Genomic DNA, 15,238 nt, shown 5'->3' on the forward strand with positions numbered 1-15,238 from the left:
GAAAAAGTTTGAAAAATGTATTTTAATCACAAATTATATGTTCTAAGGAATTACGTCTAGTAAAAATTGCATTTCTATGTACGTTAATTCAAGAAAATATGAAGGAAGCCAAATTTCACAATAGTAGAAGGATGAAAGACCAAGCAGAACTAATCCAAATCCTAACAAATTTCATCTATCTAGAATCAAATATAAAGAAAAAGCCAACACAAAAAGAAAGAGTTCATAAAAATGTTGAATTTTTTATAAGTTAACTTAAAAAAATCTACACTCTTTGTTATAAGTCGGAAGTTGATTTCTGAGACTAAATTGTTAACAAGATAAACTCACCTTTAACAGAAAAAGTTTGACAAATGTATTGTAATCACAATAAATATGTTCTAAGCGATTACGTCTAATAAAAATTGCATTTCTGTGTACGTTGATTCAAGAAAATATGAAGGAAGTCAAATTTCACAATATAAGAAGGATCAAAGACCAGCCAGAACTAATCCAAATTCTAACAAATTTCATCTATTTGAAACAAATTGAAAGACAAAGCCAAGACAAAAATAAAGAGTTCATAAATATGTTGAATTTTTTATACGTTAACTCAAAAAAGTCTACACTCTTCATTATAAGTCGGAAGTCGATTACTGAGACTAAATTGTAAACTATTTAAACTCATCTTTAACAGAAAAATTTTGAAAAATGTATTGTAATCACAATTAATATATTCTAAGGCAGTACGTCTAGTAAAAATTGCATTTCTATGTACGTTGATTGAAGAATATATGAAGGAAGTCAAATTTCACTATAGAAGAAGGACAAAGACCAAGCAGAACTAATCCAAATCCTAACAAATTTCATCTATCTTGAATCAAATAGAAAGACAAAGCCAACACAAAAAGAAAGTCTTCATAAAAATGTTGAATTTTATATATGTTAACTAAAAAAGTCTACATACTTCGTTATACGTCTGAAATTGATTTCTGAGACTAAGTTGTAAACTATATAAACTCATCTTTAACAGAAAAAGTTTGAAAAATGTATTGTAATCACAAATAATATGTTCTAAGGCATTACATCTAGTAAAAATTGCATTTCTATGTACGTTGATTCAAGAAAATATGAAGGAAGTCAAATTTCACAATAGAAGAAGGATGAAAGCCATCCAGAACTAATCCAAATTCTAACAAATTTCATCTATTTGAATCAAATTGAAAGACAAAACCAATACAAAAATAAAGAGTTCATAAAAATGTAGAATTTTTTACACGTTAACTCAAAAAAGTCTACACTCTTCGTTATAAGTCGGAAGTTGATTTCTGAGACTAAATTGTAAACTAGATAAACTCATCTTTAACAGAAAGTTTTTGAAAAATGTATTGTAATCACAATTAATATGTTATAAGTCCGTACGTTGATTCAAGAAAATACGAAGGAAGTCAAATTTCACAATAGAAGAAGGATGAAAGTCCTAGAAGAACTAATCCAAATCCTTACAAATTTCATCTATCTTGAATCAAATAGAAAGACAAAGGCAACACAAAAAGAAAGAGTTCATAAAAATGTTGAATTTTATGTATATTAACTCAGAAAAGTCTACACACTTCGTTATACATCTGAAATTGATTTCTGAGACTAAATTGTAAACTAGATAAACTCATCTTTAACAGAAAAAATTTGAAAAATGTATTGTAATTACAATTAATATGATCTAAGGCAATACGTCTAGTAAAAAATGCATTTCTATGTACGTTGATTCAAGAAAATATGAAGAAAGTCAAATTTCACAATAGAAGAAGGATGAAAGACCATGCAAAACTAATCCAAATTCCAACAAATTTTATCTATCTTGAATCAAATAGAAAGACAAAGCTGACACAAAAATAAAGAGTTCATAAAAATATTGAATTTTTTATAAGTTAACTCAAAAAAGTCTACACTCTTTGTTATAAGTCGGAAGTTGATTTCTGAGACTAAATTGTAGACAAGATAAACTCATCTTTAACAGAAAAAGTTTGACAAATGTATTGTAATCACAATTAATATGTTCTAAGCCATTACGTCTAATAAAAATTGCATTTCTGTGTACGCTGATTCAAGAAAATATGAAGGAAGTCAAATTTAACAATATAAGAAGGATGAAAGACCAGCCAGAACTAATCCAAATTCTAACAAATTTCATCTATTTGAATAAAATTGAAAGACAAAGCCAAGACAAAAATAAAGAGTTCATAAAAATGTTGAATTTTTTATACGTTAACTCAAAAAAGTCTACACTCTTCATTGTAAGTCGGAAGTCGATTACTGAGACTAAATTGTAAACTAGTTAAGCTCATCTTTAACAGAAAAAGTTTGAAAAATGTATTGTAATCACAACTAATATATTCTAAGGCAGTACTTCTAGTAAAAATTGCATTTCTATGTACGTTGATTCAAGAATATATGAAGGAAGTCAAATTTCACTATAGAAGAAAGACAAAGACCAAGCAGAACTAATCCAAATCCTAACAAATTTCATCTATCTTGAATCAAATAGAAAGACAAAGCCAACACAAAAAGAAAGTTTTCATAAAAATGTTGAATTTTATATATGTTAACTAAAAAAGTCTACATACTTCGTTATACGTCTGAAATTGAATTCTGAGACTAAGTTGTAAACTATATAAACTCATCTTTAACAGAAAAAGTTTGAAAAATGTATTGTAATCACAAATAATATGTTCTAAGGCATTACGTCTAGTAAAATTTTCATTTCTATGTACGTTGATTCAAGAAAATATGAAGGAAGTCAAATTTCACAATTGAAGAAGGATGAAAGCCAGCCAGAACTAATCCAAATTCTAACAAGTTTCATCTATTTGAATCAAATTGAAAGACAAAACCAATACAAAAATAATGAATTCATAAAAATGTTGAATTTTTTATACGTTAACTCAAAAAAGTCCACACTCTTCGTTATAAGTCGGAAGTTGATTTCAGTGACTAAATTGTAAACTAGATAAACTCATCTTTAACAGAAAGTTTTTGAAAAATGTATTGTAATCACAATTAATATGTTCTAAGTCAGTACGTTGATTCAAGAAAATATGAAGGAAGTCAAATTTCACAATAGAAGAAGGATGAAAGACAAAGAAGAACTAATCCAAATCCTAACAAATTTCATCTATCTTGAATCAAATAGAAAGACAAAGGCAACACAAAAAGAAAGAGTTCATAAAAATGTAGAATTACGTTAACTCAAAAAAGTCTACACACTTCGTTATACATCTGAAATTGATTTCTGAGACTAAATTGTAAACTAGATAAACTCATCTTTAACAGAAAAAGTTTGAAAAATGTATTGTAATCACAAATAATATATTCTTAGGCATTACGTCTAGTAAAAATGTACGTTGATTCAAGAAAATATGAAGAAGTCAAATTTCACAGTAGAAGAAGGATAAAAGCCCAGGCAGAACTATTCCAAATTCCAACAAATTTCATCTATTTGAATCAAATTGAAAGACAAAGCTAATGCAAAAATAAAAAGTTCATAAAAATGTTAGATTTTTTATACGTTAACTCTAAAAAGTCTACACTCTTCGTTGTAAGTCGGAAGTTGATTTCTGAGACTAAATTTTAAACTATATATACTCGTCTTTAACATAAAATGTTTGAAAAATGTATTATTATCACAATTAATATGTTCTAAGGCACTACGTCTAGTAAAAATTGCATTTCTATGTACGTTGATTCAAGAAAATATGAAGGAAGTCAAATTTCACAATAGAAGAAGGATGAAAGACCAAGAAGAAATAATCCAAATCCTAACAAATTTCATCTATCTTGAATCAAATAGAAAGACAAAGCCAACACAAAAAGAAAGAGTTCATAAAAATGTTGAATTTTATATACGTTAACTCAAAAAAGTCTACACACTTCGTTATACATCTAAAATTGATTTCTGAGACTAAATTGTAAATTAGATAAACTCATCTTTAACAGAAAAAGTTTGAAAAATATATTGTAATCACAATTAATATGTTCTAAGCCATTACGTCTAGTAAAAATTGCATTTCTATGTACGTTGATTCAAGAAAATATGAAGGAAGTCAAATTTCACAATAGAAGAAGGATGAAAGACCAGCAAGAACTAATCCAAATTGTCAAAAATTTCATCTATTTGAATCAAATTGAAAGACAAAGGCAATACAAAAATAAAGAGTTCATATGAATTTTTTATACTTTTTTTTTGCTAAGTCAAATATATTGATATAAAAAGATATTTACAAGATAGGTGAAGGAGAAAAGGGATCAGAGAAACCCCTAAAAAACTCCTAAAACCTATTTAAAACGATAATAAATTACATTTGGAAACTCAATAGAACTTAAAAAAACTGGTCGACCTTCAAAGTGAAAACCAACCCCGTCCTCTAATAAACAACCACGCTTTGCCATTGTATCAGCTGCAAAATTTGCCTCTCTAAAAGAATGCTCAAAACGAATTGAACCATATAAACCTTTAACTTCCATCCATCTTTGCCTAGCAAACCAAGGAACGTTATCTTCTTCTAAAGCCCTCAACACACTTGTAGAATCTGATCTAATAACAATGCACGTATAACCCCACTGAACTGCCCACTCCATACCCACAATAATACCATACAATTCAGCCAAATAATTAGAAGTAACTCCCAAACCAATACACATTGCACCTACCACTTCACAATTTGCATTCCTTGCAACAGCACCAGCTCCCGCCACCCCAGGATTACCTCTTGATGCGCCATCCGTGCACAAAAGCAATTCATTATCATTAGGAGGAAACCAAAAACACTCCTTGGGTTCAATAAACTTCACCTTTCTATGCCGAACCCTAAAGAAATCTAGAATTCTCAAGTCATCCATAGAATTATGCATATAACTCTTCATACGAACTGAATAATCTTGCATCAGACTAAAAACACGTTTTTGAAATAAAGACCAACAAGGTTTCTTCTTTTCATACACTTTTTATTCCTAGTGAACCATAATTCTGATCGCACAACCAAATTCACTACCAACCACAAATCCTTAACAATACCACTATGATTTTTTGCCTTATGGTAAGAAGTAATGATATCATAATTAGGTTTAATTTTGAAAATACCTTCAATCCACTTCCAAGCTTGACGCGCAAAATTACAGCTCCAAAGAATATGATGGAGAGACTCCTCCTCAATCTGACACACACTACATTTAGATGCAAGTTGAATTTTAAATCTACTACGTACCTTATCAAGAGTAGCACACGCACCACGAATAAACTTCCAGTTTTGAGCCGCCAAAGAAGGATGCACCACCCTCTTCCATAACAACCCCGCCTCCTTCAAAATAGGATATTTCTTCCTAATCAATTCCCTAGCTGACTTGACAGAAAATTTACCTTGTAAATCAGGCATCCAAAAACGCCTATCCACTCCCATATGAATTTTTGGTAAATCCTGTTGCAACACACCAGCACCTAAAAGGAGTTGTGAATGAACTCCATGAATCTGCCAATCACCTTGCACAATAATATCACTCACACGAGCTGATCTGTCTAAATCCATGCGATTTAAAACACTAGCTAAGGTTGTATTTCCATACCATATATCAAAGAATAAAGAAGTATCCCTACCGTCACCAATAAAACATTTCGTGTTGTTCACCATCTCCTTATGAACCCAACGAAGACCTGGAAGAATAGAAGATTTCACCCCTGCCATCTTAATACGACCATCCCTACAAGTGAATTTTGCTTCCAAAAACCTCGCCCACCTCTTACGAGAAGATTTTATAGCCCACCACAATTTCATCAGCAAAGCTTTATTCATAGTCCTTAGGCTAGTGATCCAAAGACCACCTTCCTTTAAAGGACTACAAATCTTATCAAAACCAACTACAAAAGCTCTAGAAAGATTAGAATCACCCGACCACAGAAAATTACGAATCACACGCTCACACTGAAGTGTGAATTTTACCGGCCATTTGTACACAGCCATGTTATGAATAGAATAACTCGAAAGAACATTCTTAACAAGCACAACCCTATCCTGAAAAGATAACATCTTACCTTTCAGAACCGAAAGTTGATCCCTCAACTTATCAACAACGTTGCTGATGTGACTATACTTAACCATCCCCGGCATCACCTTAACTCCCAAATATCTATCAGGAAAGTTAGAAATTGCCATACCTAAGAAAGAAGCAATGGTCTGGCGCCTACTCAAAGTCCCACCACCAAAGTAGATCTTGCTCTTCTCCCTACAAACCCTCTGACCAGAAGCTTGTTGGTAATTCTCCAAAAGTTTCACCAGATTCTTCACACTCTTCATATTTCCCTTGCAAAAAATCATAATATCATCAGCAAAAAATAAATGAGTAGGAGCAATACCCTTACGTTTTACCATATAAGCCATATCCTTATTCTGAAACCACTGATTTCAGAACCCTCCAACAACCACTGATTTCTAGATTTTTGCTTTAACATTATATGCTGCTGCCTTTGAATATCTTGAACCTCAACAAGAGCATCCTTCATATTATTAAGTTTTGAAACATCAAAGGGATCTTCATCTGAATTTCTACTAGCTACCTCAAACTTAAGCGTTGCTTGCTTTAGCCTCGCATTGACATTACCAAAAACCATTTGATTCCATAACTTAATTGCCTCCTTCAACCGCTTCAATTTGAAAGGAAAAATAAAACCATGATTACCATAAACCGGCGCCATCCAAGATAACTCCACCATCTTCAAAAAATCCGGATGAGAAAACCACATCTTCTGTATACGAAAAGGAGCACGTCTAGGCCTAGGATCACAAAAAGGAAAACCAATAAGAGTCGAATGGTCAGAAACTTCCCTCGGAAGAGCTTTACACCGCCAATTCGAAAACTTAGACAGCCAAGGTTCATTAATAATAGCACGATCTAACTTACTAATAATTCTACCAACACCAATCTGACCATTGGTCCAAGTAAACTTAGACCCCAAAGAATCAGCTTCAAACAAGTTATTATCCTCCATCCAATCAGAAAACTCATTAATACAAGAGAGACGAGTTGCCCTACCCCCTTTCTTTTCATCTTGACGAAGAACACAATTGAAATCACCCATAACCAACCAAGGAGTAGTTACATCAACCGCTTCAAGTTGACTCCAAAGCCTCCTACGAAAAACTTGAATATAACTAGCATGAACAAAAGAGATAAGAACCCTCTCAGTTTTAACCGTAATGGCTTGTTTAGACATATTAATCACCACCGGCTCCTCAATACAATCATCCCAAAGAATCCACAAATTACCCAAAGAACTAGAAGTAGAATTATGAATTACCTTTTTATTATAGCCAGCCAAATTTAACCTTCTCATTACCTTCTCAGTGCAACGAATCTTAGGCTCAGCAATACAAAGTACTACCGGTTTGTATTCATGCACCAATTTACGCAACTTACTACCCGCTTCCACCTTCGCCACCCCATTAATATTCCAATATAGAACTCTCATCAGGAAACACTCTTTTTTTTATTATGATTATCTTGTGGAATCTTGCTAGGAATCCTACTTTGTGAAACCGGAGAGACACCCTTCCTAACTCGGTTTCCCAAAGTATTCACTTCAGAATCCGAATCTGATTTGGAATCATTAAAACGTTGTTGAGAAGAACTAGAACGTGTAATCAAAACCCGGCTTGGTTGTCTACTTTTCTTTGGCATATCCACTGGTATTTCCGCCCATTTAACACCCTTAACACCTGATGAAGCTTTTTCAGGCGTCAACTCTTCATCCGAACTACCTCCAGAAGTGTTTTCTGCCTCATCCGAACCCCCTCCAGAAAAGTGTTCAACTTCATCATTATCCACACCCAATTCATCATTCAAAACATTGAACTTATTAGGAGAAACCACAATAGAATTTTCAGCAACAGCTCTGTAGCTTGAGATATCCTCAATATTATTCACCACCATGTCTTGCAAAGACTTAGTACCAGCCTCAACAGGCGTAAAAGAAGAACTCGCATCATTCCCGTCACTAGAGTGATTAGTTCTTGCCAATTCACCACTCTTAGTAGACTTTGGCTTTGTCTTTCTATTTGATTCAAATAGATGAAATTTGTTGGAATTTGGAATAGTTCTGCCTGGGCTTTTATCCTTCTTCTACTGTGAAATTTGACTTCTTTCATATTTTCTTGAATCAACGTACATAAAAATGCAATTTTTACTAGTCGTAATGCCATATAACATATTATTTGTGATTACAATACATTTTTCAAACTTTTTCTGTTAAAGATGTGTTTATCTCGTTTACAATTTAGTCTCAGAAATCAATTTCAGACGTATAACGAAGTGTGTAGACTTTTTTAGTTAACATATATAAAATTCAACATTTTTATGAACACTTTCTTTTTATGTTGGCTTTGTCTTTCTATTTGATTCAAGATAGATGAAATTTGTTAGGATTTGGATTATTTCTTCTTGGTCTTTCATCCTTCTTCTATTGTGAAATTTGACTTCCTTCATGTTTTCTTGAATCAACGTACATAGAAATGCAATTTTTACTAGACGTAGTGCCTTAGAACATATTAATTGTGATAACAATACATTTTTCAAACTTTTTATGTTAAAGATGAGTTTATCTAGTTTAAAATTTAGTCTCAGAAATCAACTTCCGACTTACAACGAAGAGTGTAGACTTTTTAGAGTTAACGTATAAAAAATCTAACATTTTTATGAACTCTTTATTTTTGTATTGGCTTTGTCTTTCAATTTGATTCAAATAGATGAAATTTGTTGGAATTTGGAATAGTTCTGCCTGGGCTTTTATCCTTCTTCTACTGTGAAATTTGACTTCTTTCATATTTTCTTGAATCAACGTACATAAAAATGCAATTTTTACTAGTCGTAATGCCATATAACATATTATTTGTGATTACAATACATTTTTCAAACTTTTTCTGTTAAAGATGTTTTTATCTCGTTTACAATTTAGTCTCAGAAATCAATTTCAGACGTATAACGAAGTGTGTAGACTTTTTTAGTTAACATATATAAAATTCAACATTTTTATGAACACTTTCTTTTTATGTTGGCTTTGTCTTTCTTTTTTTGCTAAGTCAAATATATTGATAAAAAAAGATATTTACAAGATAGGTGAAGGAGAAAAGGGATCAGAGAAACCCCTAAAAAACTCCTAAAACCTATTTAAAACGATAATAAATTACATTTGGAAACTCAATAGAACTTAAAAAAACTGGTCGACCTTCAAAGTGAAAACCAACCCCGTCCTCTAATAAACAACCACGCTTTGCCATTGTATCAGCTGCAAAATTTGCCTCTCTAAAAGAATGCTCAAAACGAATTGAACCATATAAACCTTTAACTTCCATCCATCTTTGCCTCGCAAACCAAGGAACGTTATCTTCTTCTAAAGCCCTCAACACACTTGTAGAATCTGATCTAATAACAATGCACGTATAACCCCACTGAACTGCCCACTCCATACCCACAATAATACCATACAATTCAGCCAAATAATTAGAAGTAACTCCCAAACCAATACACATTGCACCTACCACTTCACAATTTGCATTCCTTGCAACAGCACCAGCTCCCGCCACCCCAGGATTACCTCTTGATGCGCCATCCGTGCACAAAAGCAATTCATTATCATTAGGAGGAAACCAAAAACACTCCTTGGGATCAATAAACTTCACCTTTCTATGCCGAACCCTAAAGAAATCTAGAATTCTCAAGTCATCCATAGAATTATGCATATAACTCTTCATACGAACTGAATAATCTTGCATCAGACTAAAAACACGTTTTTGAAATAAAGACCAACAAGGTTTCTTCTTTTCATACACTTTTTTATTCCTAGTGAACCATAATTCTGATCGCACAACCAAATTCACTACCAACCACAAATCCTTAACAATACCACTATGATTTTTTGCCTTTTGGTAAGAATTAATGATATCATAATTAGGTTTAATTTTGAAAATACCTTCAATCCACTTCCAAGCTTGACGCGCAAAATTACAGCTCCAAAGAATATGATGGAGAGACTCCTCCTCAATTTGACACACACTACATTTAGATGCAAGTTGAATTTTAAATCTACTACGTACCTTATCAAGAGTAGCACACGCACCACGAATAAACTTCCAGTTTTGAGCCGCCAAAGAAGGATGCACCACCCTCTTCCATAACAACCCCGCCTCCTTCAAAATAGGATATTTCTTCCTAATCAATTCCCTAGCTGACTTGACAGAAAATTTACCTTGTAAATCAGGCATCCAAAAACGCCTATCCACTCCCATATGAATTTTTGGTAAATCCTGTTGCAACACACCAGCACCTAAAAGGAGTTGTGAATGAACTCCATGAATCTGCCAATCACCTTGCACAATAATATCACTCACACGAGCTGATCTGTCTAAATCCATGCGATTTAAAACACTAGCTAAGGTTGTATTTCCATACCATATATCAAAGAATAAAGAAGTATCCCTACCGTCACCAATAAAACATTTCGTGTTGTTCACCATCTCCTTATGAACCCAACGAAGACCTGGAAGAATCGAAGATTTCACCCCTGCCATCTTAATACGACCATCCCTACAAGTGAATTTGGCTTCCAAAAACCTCGCCCACCTCTTACGAGAAGATTTTATAACCCACCACAATTTCATCAGCAAAGCTTTATTCATAGTCCTTAGGCTAGTGATCCCAAGACCACCTTCCTTTAAAGGACTACAAATCTTATCAAAACCAACTACAAAAGCTCTAGAAAGAGTAGAATCACCCGACCACAGAAAATTACGAATCACACGCTCACACTGAAGTGTGAATTTTACCGGCCATTTGTACACAGCCATGTTATGAATAGAATAACTCGAAAGAACATTCTTAACAAGCACAACCCTATCCTGAAAAGATAACATCTTACCTTTCAGAACCGAAAGTTGATCCCTCAACTTATCAACAACGTTGCTGATGTGACTATACTTAACCATCCCCGGCATCACCTTAACTCCCAAATATCTATCAGGAAAGTTAGAAATTGCCATACCTAAGAAAGAAGCAATGGTCTGGCGCCTACTCAAAGTCCCACCACCAAAGTAGATCTTGCTCTTCTCCCTACAAACCCTCTGACCAGAAGCTTGTTGGTAATTCTCCAAAAGTTTCACCAGATTCTTCACACTCTTCATATTTCCCTTGCAAAAAATCATAATATCATCAGCAAAAAATAAATGAGTAGGAGCAATACCCTTACGTTTTACCATATAAGCCATATCCTTATTCTGAAAGAGTTTAGAGATGTTGCGGCTAAGCACATCCTCAATCAAAACAAAAATCAGAGGAGATAGAGGAACCCCCTGCCGTAATCCCCTATTAATCTTGAAATAACCCTCCGGACTACCATTAAGAAGAATAGAAATACGCGCCGAATCCAGAATTTTCCAAATCCAAGAGCACCAATCTTCAGAAAAACCATACCTTCTAAAAACCTCAAGAACAAAAGACCAGCTCACCGTATCAAAAGCCTGAGAGATATCAAGCTTCAAACCCAAATTACCATCCTTCCTTTTGATGTGCAATTCATTCACCATCTCAGAAGCTAAACTAATATTCTCATGTATATTCCTACCCTTCATGAAAGCTACTTGCTCTTCAGACACCAATTTTCCCAACACCGTACCAAGCCTAGTAGCCAAGATTTTAGTAAAAATCTTAAAAAAGAAATTACTTAAACCAATCGGCCTAAAGTTCTTCAACCTAGCAGCTCCCCTAACCTTTGCAAGCAAAAGAATAAGACTAGAATTAACCCCATTAGGAATGGTTTTAGAGGACCAGCAATAAGTAACCGCTAAAATCAGATCCTTTTGAATAATCTCCCAACAATGTCTATAAAAACACCCCGAGAAACCATCTGGACCTGGCGCACTATCAGCTCCCAAATCAAAAATCGCCTGTTTAATCTCATCACAAGTAGGAATAGCATCCAACATATGCGACTCTTCCACAGAAATAGAAACATGATCATAATCAAAAAGAGAGTCACTTACCTGACCATCCTCACCATTGAATTTAGCCTGATAGTAAGAAACCACATGATCACTAAGATGAACCGGATCAGTAATAGTACTCCCATCTTCAGCAACAAGCTCCGAGATTGTATTAGCACTTCTACGAATTTTAATAGAGTTGTGAAAGAAAGAAGTGTTACTAGAACCCTCCAACAACCACTGATTTCTAGATTTTTGCTTTAACATTATATGCTGCTGCCTTTGAATATCTTGAACCTCAACAAGAGCATCCTTCATATTATTAAGTTTTGAAACATCAAAGGGATCTTCATCTGAATTTCTACTAGCTACCTCAAACTTAAGCGTTGCTTGCTTTAGCCTCGCATTGACATTACCAAAAACCATTTGATTCCATAACTTAATTGCCTCCTTCAACCGCTTCAATTTGAAAGGAAAAATAAAACCATGATTACCATAAACCGGCGCCATCCAAGATAACTCCACCATCTTCAAAAAATCCGGATGAGAAAACCACATCTTCTGTATACGAAAAGGAGCACGTCTAGGTCTAGGATCACAAAAAGGAAAACCAATAAGAGTCGAATGGTCAGAAACTTCCCTCGGAAGAGCTTTACATCGCCAATTCGAAAACTTAGACAGCCAAGGTTCATTAATAATAGCACGATCCAACTTACTAATAATTCTACCAACACCAATCTGACCATTGGTCCAAGTAAACTTAGACCCCAAAGAATCAGCTTCAAACAAGTTATTATCCTCCATCCAATCAGAAAACTCATTAATACAAGAGAGACGAGTTGCCCTACCCCCTTTCTTTTCATCTTGACGAAGAACACAATTGAAATCACCCATAACCAACCAAGGAGTAGTTACATCAACCGCTTCAAGTTGACTCCAAAGCCTCCTACGAAAAACTTGAATATAACTAGCATGAACAAAAGAGATAAGAACCCCCTCAGTTTTAACCGTAATGGCTTGTTTAGACATATTAATCACCACCGGCTCCTCAATACAATCATCCCAAAGAATCCACAAATTACCCAAAGAACTAGAAGTAGAATTATGAATTACCTTTTTATTATAGCCAGCCAAATTTAACCTTCTCATTACCTTCTCAGTGCAACGAATCTTAGGCTCAGCAATACAAAGTACTACCGGTTTGTATTCATGCACCAATTTACGCAACTTACTACCCGCTTCCACCTTCGCCACCCCATTAATATTCCAATATAGAACTCTCATTAGGAAACACTCTTTTTTTTTTATTATGATTAGCTTGTGGAATCTTGCTAGGAATCCTACTTTGTAAAACAGGAGAGACACCCTTCCTAACTCGGTTTCCCAAAGTATTCACTTCAGAATCCGAATCTGATTTGGAATCATTAAAACGTTGTTGAGAAGAACTAGAACGTGTAATCAAAACCCGGCTTGGTTGTCTACTTTTCTTTGGCATATCCACTGGAATTTCCGCCCATTTAACACCCTTAACACCTGATGAAGCTTTTTCAGGCGTCAACTCTTCATCCGAACTACCTCCAGAAGTGTTTTCTGCCTCATCCGAACCCCCTCCAGAAAAGTGTTCAACTTCATCATTATCCACACCCAATTTATCATTCAAAACATTGAACTTATTAGGAGAAACCACAATAGAAGTTTCAGCAACAGCTCTGTAGCTTGAGATATCCTCAATATTATCCACCACCATGTCTTGCAAAGACTTAGTACCAGCCTCAACAGGCGTAAAAGAAGAAATCGCATCATTCCCGTCACTAGAGTGATTAGTTCTTTCACCACTCTTAGTAGACTTAGATGAGGTTGCAATTTCAACCATTGACAACCCAATATCCGAACTCTTTTGCAATGCTAACGCCTTCTTAGCTTTCTCAAAAGCTTCAGACGCTGCATGAAGATTGGCTTCAGTATTCGCGAAATCCTTCTCTAGCTGAATAGTTCGCTCCAAACCACCAGCACTCTCCACTAAACCAGCTTCAACCACCCCATTCACCACAGCTCCACCGTGCCCTACAGCAAGAGCACCATCCACATTACCACCAGCACCGTTAATAACATCATGAACCACAATAGCACCATCGTTTACACCACCTACAGCAGCGCCAACACCTACAGCAACGTTGTTTACACCACCTACAGCAGCGTCAACACCTACAGCAACGTTGTTTACACCACCTACAGCAGCGTCAACACCTACAGCAGCTCCATCACCCTTACGGTTTCTCCTATTACGCACATTCTGCCACTCACCTGTCGCATCAGCCTTAGAAGTTTTCTCATCATTCTTTGGTTGTCTTCTACATTCAACATCATTGTGACCAATTATGCAGCACTCCATACAGAATTTTGGTGATTTTGGGATATCCAAGTATTGCCAAAACGTCCTCCCCCCTGCTGTAATCTTAATTCTACTTGGAATGTGTTTTGCAAAATCCACATCTACCAAAACTGAAGCAAAGTTTCCATACTCCAGATTTAGGGTTCTTTGATCAACCACAATAGGAGTCCCTAAAACTTTTCCCATAGATAACAAGTTCTTCTCAGTCCAAAGTTCTGCATGTAGACCAGGAAAGTGAACCCATACGTTTGCATGGGAAGTTTTTTGACGATCAGGATCAAAACCTGGGTACCAATCCATTAACTTGAGTTCATGTTGTTGAACAAACCACTTTGTACGTCTGATTCTCTCCTTAGTTTCCTCATCTTGTAGCATAATAACAAAGAAACCTTTTCCCATAGTCATAAACCTAACAGAATTAGGATTAATCTGCCATTGAGATATTAAAAGAGTTTTTACCTCAAAAAACTTCAGCCCTGTGAAGTTTAGCCGTGCAATGAAACTGTGTTGAAAGGGTTTACAACCCTCTTCATAGTAATCCACGGGTATAACAAGGGATGGTTCTCCATCAATCAGAGTAGGATTAGGTAAACTAGTAATATCAATTCCTGTTGGTTTTAGAGTTTGTTTTTCCATAACCTTGTCCGCAAAGGATTGGTGTTGCTGAATCTGTGATGAAATAGGATTATTTTCTACCATATTGAATTCGTGATGAACTATGAAACTTACGTGAAAAAACTAAACCCTAGTGTTTTCGCCAGAGTTTCTCTTTCCTCTCATATTTTTTTCCTATTTGGATTTTGAATTTTTTATACGTTAACTAAAAAAAAAAAAAAAAAAAAAAAAAAAA

This window comes from Papaver somniferum, chromosome 10 (assembly GCF_003573695.1).
Source record: "Papaver somniferum cultivar HN1 chromosome 10, ASM357369v1, whole genome shotgun sequence".
Classification (NCBI taxonomy): Eukaryota; Viridiplantae; Streptophyta; class Magnoliopsida; order Ranunculales; family Papaveraceae; genus Papaver; species Papaver somniferum.